Genomic DNA, 8045 nt, shown 5'->3' on the forward strand with positions numbered 1-8045 from the left:
CAACTTCAGGAGTTTCAACTGTATTTTTCTCCAAAGTTGATGAACTTGGCTCAAAAGGATTGCCAATCTCAACCTCCACCTGCTTTTTTGTACTCTTCCCTTTATTTGTATTACAAGAACTAGAAGACTCTTTTCTGGAATGTAACATAGAGGATTCATCAAAGGTTACATCTCTGCTAATTATGAATTTTGGTGTTATGAGATCAGGATACCATAGTCGGTATCCTTTCACCCCAGATGCATACCCAAGGAAAATGCACTTTTTAGCCCTTGGCTCTAATTTTCCATCATTTACATGCATGTATGCAGGACAACCAAACATCTTTAAATCAGAATAATTAGTAGGAGTACCTGACCATATTTCCTCTGGAGTCTTAAAGTTCAAGGGTGCAGAAGGAGCACAGTTGATAATATAACAAGCTATAGAGATAGCTTCTGCCCAAAAGACGTTTGTCAACCCAGCATTTGAAATCATGCAACGAGCCCTTTACAAAAGAGTTATATTCATCCTTTTTTGCCACACTATTTTACTGGGGTGTCATTCTCACAGTATGGTGTCGAGAAATTCCTTCATTCTTGCAAAATTCGTTGAATTCATCATTACAAAATTCCAATCCATTATCTATTCTAAGCCGCTTAACCTGTTTTCCTGTTTGCTTCTCAATCAAAACTTTCCATTGTTTGAAAGTTAAGAAAACATCACTTTTATTTTTCATGAAATAAACCCAAATTTTCCTTGAATAATCATCAATGAAAATTAACATATACCTGGCACCACCTTTTGACAGGGTACATGAAGGACCCCAAAGATCTGAATGAATGTAATCTAAAGTACCTTTTATTTTATGAATTGCTGGAGATTTGAAGCTGACTCTTTTCTACTTTCCGAACACACAATGTCCACAGAACTCCATATTTCCGGTACTTTGGCCACACAATAGACCTCTTTTGTTGAGGATGGAAAGACCTTTTTCACTCATATGCCCCAATCACATATGCCACAATTTGGTGATGTCAGAATCTGATTTATCTGATGTTGAAACTGTAGTAGCACCTGTAACAGTAGATCCCAATAGAGTATACAACGTACCAAATCTTCGTGCTTTCATGATCAAGAGAGCACAATGAGAAACTTTTAAAACTCCACCTTCACTTGTGTACTTGCACCCAAGAGATTCTAGAGTGCCCAAAGAGATGAGATTTTTTTCAAGTCAGGAACAAGTCTAATGTCGGTCAGAGTTCTCACCACACCATCATGCATTTTGATTCAGACTATACCTTTACCAATAATATTGCAGGCAGCATTGTTTCTCATCAAGACAACTCTACCTTTAATAGATTCATATGTGGTAAACAAATCACGATTGGGACACATATGATAAGAACAACCCGAATCTAAAATCCACTCATTATTAGATTTAAAACTATTATTAGTTGCTAAAATAGTTCCCTCAGTCTCATCAACACCTACACTTGCTTGGGCAGTGTCAGTAATCTTATGCTCATTTTTCTTTTCTGTATGTTTTTCAATTTAAAGCATTCAGAAATAATGTGACCTTTCTTATGGCAGTATTTGCACATGACATTTCTGTATCTGGATTTTGACCTTGATTTTGGTCTTTCACTACTTGAATCTTTCTTATTGGATCTACCTCTTACAAACAAGCTTTCCCCTTGGTTCCCACTAGTTTCCCCAGTAATATCTCTATCTATTTGTTCTTTTGATTTCAAAATAGATTTGATATCTTTATAAGAGATATTATCCTTTCCATAAGGCATAGTATCTCTTATATGCTTAAATGACTGGGGTAAGGAAACAAGCAATAATACGGCTTGATCCTCATCTTTAATTTCAGCATCTATGTTACTTAAATCCATAATAAGAGAATCAAAAGTATTAAGATGTGTAAGTATAGAGGTACCTTCAGCCATACGAAAAGTGTAGAGTTTTTGCTTTAGGCAAAGCCTGTTTTCTACCGTCCTTTTCATATACATGGTTTTTAGTTTTTCCAATATGACTTTGGCTGAGCTTTCTGCTGCAACTTCACGCAAAACCTCATTTGTGAGATTTAAAATAATACCTGCTTTTGCCTTTTTGTCTATGATGGCAAACTCCTCGTCCGTCATTTTTTCCGACTTCTTCTCATTTCCTTGTAGTGCCAAATCTAAGTCATCCTGAATTAGGATAGCTTCCATCTTTAATTGCCACATTCCGAAGTTTGCAATTCAGTCAAATTTCTCAACATAAGTCTTTGTTAGAGTAATTTTGGCTATTTAAACTAACCCGGTTAGATCTGGCTCTGATACTAATTTGTTAGGATCGGGAACTCGGGTAGTGCGAAATTTAGCCAAACAACTGTGTAATGACAATAACAAAGACAATGGAAATTGATAACAATGGCAATTAAAGCATATAAAGAAGACATAAATTTAATGTGGTTCGGTCAAAGTGACCTACGTCCACAAGCTGAGAGGAGTAATTTCACTATACCAACAAGAGTACAAAATTAGAGTAAACACTCTAATTAATTTCAAATACCCCCAAGAGAATAACCTCACAAGATCACTACAAAAAAAAGGGTTCACACAAGTGCTTCCCAACACTTAACTCTCATACAAAACACTCTTAATAAAAGGAAGAAAGGAAGAAACAAGAAATGAATACTCAAGTCTTGTTGGTGTGTTTGAAATGAACTAATAGTCTTCCCTTTTATAGGCAAAAAAGTCTTGGCCTCTTAGGTGTAAAAGAAGAGATACAACTTGTACAAATGATGTCCACCACATAATACAATATTTTTGGGTCCCAAAAAATATTGCCAACAAAGTCTACTTTACAAGCATGCTTATGTGAGATGGAATCCATTAGCCAAAATATTGGCCATAATTACATACAACTATACCTGACTTCTTATGCCTCTCAAATCTACAATAACAATAACAACAACCACCCAGTGAGTTCACACAAGTGGGATCTGGGGAGGGTAGAATGTACGCAGATCTTACCTCTACCGAGACAATATATTAGTACCGTCAATAGAACCATAGGAATAATAGCAACATCATAAGAATAAGAAAATAGATGAAAAACAATAACAAAAACTAGTGAATAAGGCCCGATACTACGAAAATGGAAGAATAATTTGGACACAACAATAATCGCTAGCAGCATAAAACCTTATCAGACCAACCAGAACGAAGTAGAAAAATACTCAGCTACCTCCTAACTTCCACCCTTATGCCTCTAAAATCTCTTTAACGATAAAACAGTGGATTAAGCAACATCTGATCAGTTGGTTGGGAAAGAGCTTGAATTTTGCATGTTTTTAGAGCAAACACACAACCTAAAAGTTTTCATATATAATCATCAAACACAATCAAGTTCGACAAGAATTAATGAGTCATCACTTTAACATATCTTCACTACTATCATCAATAATAAATACCAAAAATACATATTTTAACAATGGAGTAAGAGTTAGTCCAGAAGATCAACAAAAATGCAGCTAGCATGATTTAAGCCTAAGCATTTCTCAAGTTCCTCTAAGCACCAATTCTGCAGTAATAAGTTGCAATATTTAAAAGGTAACATTATATAACGGGGAAAAACATATATGAAGTAGAGAAATTACATTCTAACAGAAAATAGAAGCCATTCATTTCAAATATAAAAGGTAGGCTTTCGCATATTAGGAGAAGCAGTTGACATGATAACACAAAATTAACATGAATTCACACATATCACATAATATGAAGATTAGTAGTAACAATCTAAACTCAAAATTAAATCCAAAGAACACTAATAAAAATTGAAATAATGATAGTTTAAGATCCAAATAGTACCTTGCAAAAGGCTCCTTTTCATCAAACACCTTAGGTGCATCACTCTACAAAAGTATTATAACGGCGAGAGTGATTTGCAGGAATCACATAATTACATAAACTATGTAAATGTTTAATAAGACTTTAGATGATTAATGCATAAGGTGAAAAAAAATAAGAAATCTACTACATGTTAACCATTGAAGCAGGTTCACTCCTTTCCATGTATTAGCTGATACCTATGGCTGTTCATAATGACAAATAAAATTCTCTAAAAATACTCTACAACCATAGATGGGACTATCTCAGGCTGATTAGTTAATCCGAGTAAATATCTTGAGTTTGTAACTTTGTATGAATAAAAAAATCTTTAAACACAACTTCATAATACCAAAACTACAATGAATTTGTCCCCATCCTCAAATGACGTTGAGAGTAATAAGAAAAGAATGAACTTAAATATTTGGAGAACAAAGTGATACAACAACAACAACAACAATGACCAAGTATAATCCCACAAATGGAGTCTGGGGAGGGTAATATGTACGCAGACCTTACCCCTACCCCGAAGGGTAGAGAGGCTGTTTCCAGGAGACCCTCGGCTCAAAAAAACAATAGGAGATGATATATTAGTACCATAAAAATGCGTAATAAAAATAACAACAATATATAAGAGATATGAAATATGAAAAACAAAGTGATAATTGAATGATAATCCCACCTCGGTCAACTACTTCAGCAAAACATTTGCAGAACCAAATTTTTTCTTATTTAAGCAAAATTCCTAGAAATAGTGCATATTTTCAATAATTTTTATATAATATAATGTATTTTTTAAGACAAATACAGTATTTAAACTAAAGCTACTGAATTTGGCGAACCCGCAACCGATAGGCTAGATCCGCCCCATCCATGATAAATGAATATTAGTAACTTGAAAAATAAGACATATAACCCACTACACTTGGTAAAAATAGTTTGGTACTGTAAAAATTCTTTACGCTATTCAGTGTATAAAAGTTAAATCTTATAGTTTATTACTAATTAACATGTTATCTCTTAACTTGACCAGACTAGCTAATTGGAATTGAAATTTTTTTTTTCCCTTCTCCAAAGTTTCGCAGCAGCATATTGGAACTTTCTCATACTTCATTTGAGGCTGACCGGTCTTACTTACTTGTCAAATTTTTTTCATGCAAGTTGCCAAAACATCTCATGCAAAATGCCACTTATTGGCTCGGTAAGGCCATTTGCCAAACAAACTTTTAAAATAATCCCACACTTTAAGTGTTTACTAAACGCATAAATAAATTAAAATATACTTATAAACCAATTTAATCAGCTTATAAGTTTACCCCTCTATAAATCTCCAAACCAATGTATGCATTCCCCTGTTATAAAAGGCATGGATACCAAAACAATCTTCCCATTCTCAATACTTGTAGTCAAAGTTTTTTTCAATTCTTGAAATTGCAAAAAAGTTAAGTATGAGGAACCTTTCCCTTTTGCTCATTTGTTATGCAAATTTAATATCCCTAGATGCAAGTAAGATGGCTATTATAGAAATAGATCATGGTCTTGGATCTCAAGCAAAATGCTACTACGGGCCAAATTTTCATGATTCTTTTGGATCTAATGCTACATCGTTAGCAACAACTTCAAATGCTCAATCAACACCAACAGGGAATCTGGATGAGTTAATGAGTGATTGATTCCAGCACTGACAAATCATATAGTTCCTGTAATCGTTGAGTGGGTACGTGAATTAGTTTCCTTACCCTCGCATCAGCCAAATACTGATCTTACCAACCACCCATCAGATATGGCACCTATAGTTCCTACATATTTTATTGTTGCTAACATTGATGAGGTTCATGCATTGGGTTCTGATGATGAACGTAACTCTCCAACCTCGCATAGTTAGCCTATTTTGTTTGATCTTTATTGTTGGTCCTTGTGAATTTTTTGTACTTAACAATATATGTTTATGCTATATATTTTGGATCTTGTTAAATATATTGTTAATTTATATTGATATCAGTGACTTTTTATTAAGTGTATTTAATAGCTTTTATGTAATATGCTTGAATAGAGTACATTTAAAATAATAAACAAAATTTTAAAAAAATTAGCAATAGATTAAAATTAAATTAGCGACGGATACGTTCCGTAGCTAAAATTACCGCGTAAAGTTAAATCTTGAGATAAATGGGTGACAAAAGGTTTTTGTTGTAAAAAGCAAGGAGAATTAGCTATAACACGACTAGCGACAAACGATTTCGTCGCTAGTAAGAACAAACGACGAATTTTGTTATGTATTGTTGTGACAAAAGTCGTCAAAATAGCGACAGAAACAAGCAATATAGCGACGGTTATTTCCATCGCTAAACTTTGCTACAGATATATTCTGTCGCTAATTCTACGACAGTTTGGTGTTTTATGTTGCTATGAGCCTAGCTACGAGCATTTTATAGACAAACTTGAATCTGTCGCTAAACAACTGTAGCGGCGGAAATAGTGGTTTAGCGGCGGAATACGCTCGTCGCTAAACACTATTTTTTGTGTTAGTGTTAATAGATTGATTTCATAGGAATATAGGCGTTAATCTATTTTGAATAGGCGAGTAGTACTTCAGGAGAAGGCTACGAGAGCAATTATTTGATTAATTAGCAACCATGAGTGAATTGTATAAAGGGGAGAGATAACTAGAACACAATAGAATTGGTGAATCGATCACAACCCTTGAATATTTGTCTCTACTGATTACACAACAACCATTTTGCTTCTTGATAATTTGGTCACTAGTTAGAATTATTATTTAGTATAATCACACTTTTGAACTAGGATTGACTCGATTGAATAACAATCTTGGTGAATTTAGTGGGTAGTCAATACAAGTCTACGTGGGTTCGATGTTCGACTTATCATTTTATTACTTGTATGACCACGTATACTTGCGTGTGCGTTTGGGAGCAACAAGTTTCTAGCGCCGTTGCTGGAGAATTAAATATTGACTACTTTCTAGTTTTAGCTATAATTGTTTATTTCGCCAAGTTTAACGTTACTTAATTGTTGCTCTACTCTTAGGAACCTTGATTGAATGCGAAAGGTCAGAAGCCAGGACATCTTTCAGGCTTTGACCACGAACTTGAGAGAACATTTCACAGAAGGTTGAGGGAAGCAAGGGACACAAATAATCTTCAGGCACTTGTTCAATTTCCTGTGGACATGGCAGAGGAGCAACATATGGTTGTTCAGGAGGTGGTGATGCCCAGCATTGCTAATAACACCTCCAGCATTGTGAAGCCCAGAATCACTGGGCATTTTGAACTGAAACAGAGCATGATCCATCTACTACATGCGAATGGGCAGTTTATGGGTCTTCCACATGAGGATCCACAATAACACATCCCGAACTTCTTGGAGATTAGTGATACTTATATCACTAACAAAGTCACTCCAGACTATATGAGCCTCACACTATTTCCGTTCTCTCTGTTGGGCGAAGCAAAGCGGTGGTTGAAGGCGGAACCAACTAATTCTATTACATCATGAAATGATCTGGCGAGGAAATCTTTGGCAAGGTTCTTCCCTTCAGGAAAAACTGCAAAGATTAGAAGTGAGATAGTCGCCTTCAAACAAAAATCGGGGGAGTCTTTATACTCAGCTTGAGAAAGGTTCAAGGGGCTACTCAGAGACTGTCCTCATCATAATCAGACAAATGAAGTGTTAGCTCACACTTTCATAGAAGGGCTACATCCTGAGACGAAGATTGCCGTGGATGCTGCAGCGGGAGGTCAAGTGTTGGAGAAAAGCTTCGATGAGACATATGCAATATTGAACAAATTCTCTAAAAGCAATCTTGATTGGCAAGAAGAGATGGGCAAACACACAATGCAAAAATCTGTGGGGGTTCTCGAGTTACATGTTGTCTCTGCATTATCAGCACAGATTGTCACATTGGCCAACCAAGTCAATCAGATGACCTTGGTTATTAACAAGCAGCAAGCTCAGCCAGTGCAACAAGTTTAGATATTAGTTGAAGTCTATGGAGAAGGTTACACGAGAAATCTATGCCTAGCAAATCCAGACTCTGTATATTTTGTGAGTAATGCAAATCGAGGCTAGGCAAATCAGTATGGGGACACTTATAATCCTAACTGCAGGAACCACCCAAACTTTTCTTGGGGTGAAAACCAAGGTGCTCAGAATCAGTACATGCCACA

General features: G+C 35.5%; 1 non-coding gene across 1 annotated transcript; it reads right to left on the reverse strand.

Annotated features, from left to right (window-relative positions):
- Positions 1–7428: 7428 nt before the first annotated feature.
- Positions 7429–7533, reverse strand: LOC138869854 (small nucleolar RNA R71). Its single transcript, XR_011400104.1, has one exon. It is a non-coding gene; the product is annotated as a small nucleolar RNA R71 (small nucleolar RNA).
- Positions 7534–8045: the final 512 nt, after the last annotated feature.

Source organism: Nicotiana sylvestris, chromosome 5 (assembly GCF_000393655.2).
Source record: "Nicotiana sylvestris chromosome 5, ASM39365v2, whole genome shotgun sequence".
In the NCBI taxonomy this organism is placed as follows: Eukaryota; Viridiplantae; Streptophyta; class Magnoliopsida; order Solanales; family Solanaceae; genus Nicotiana; species Nicotiana sylvestris.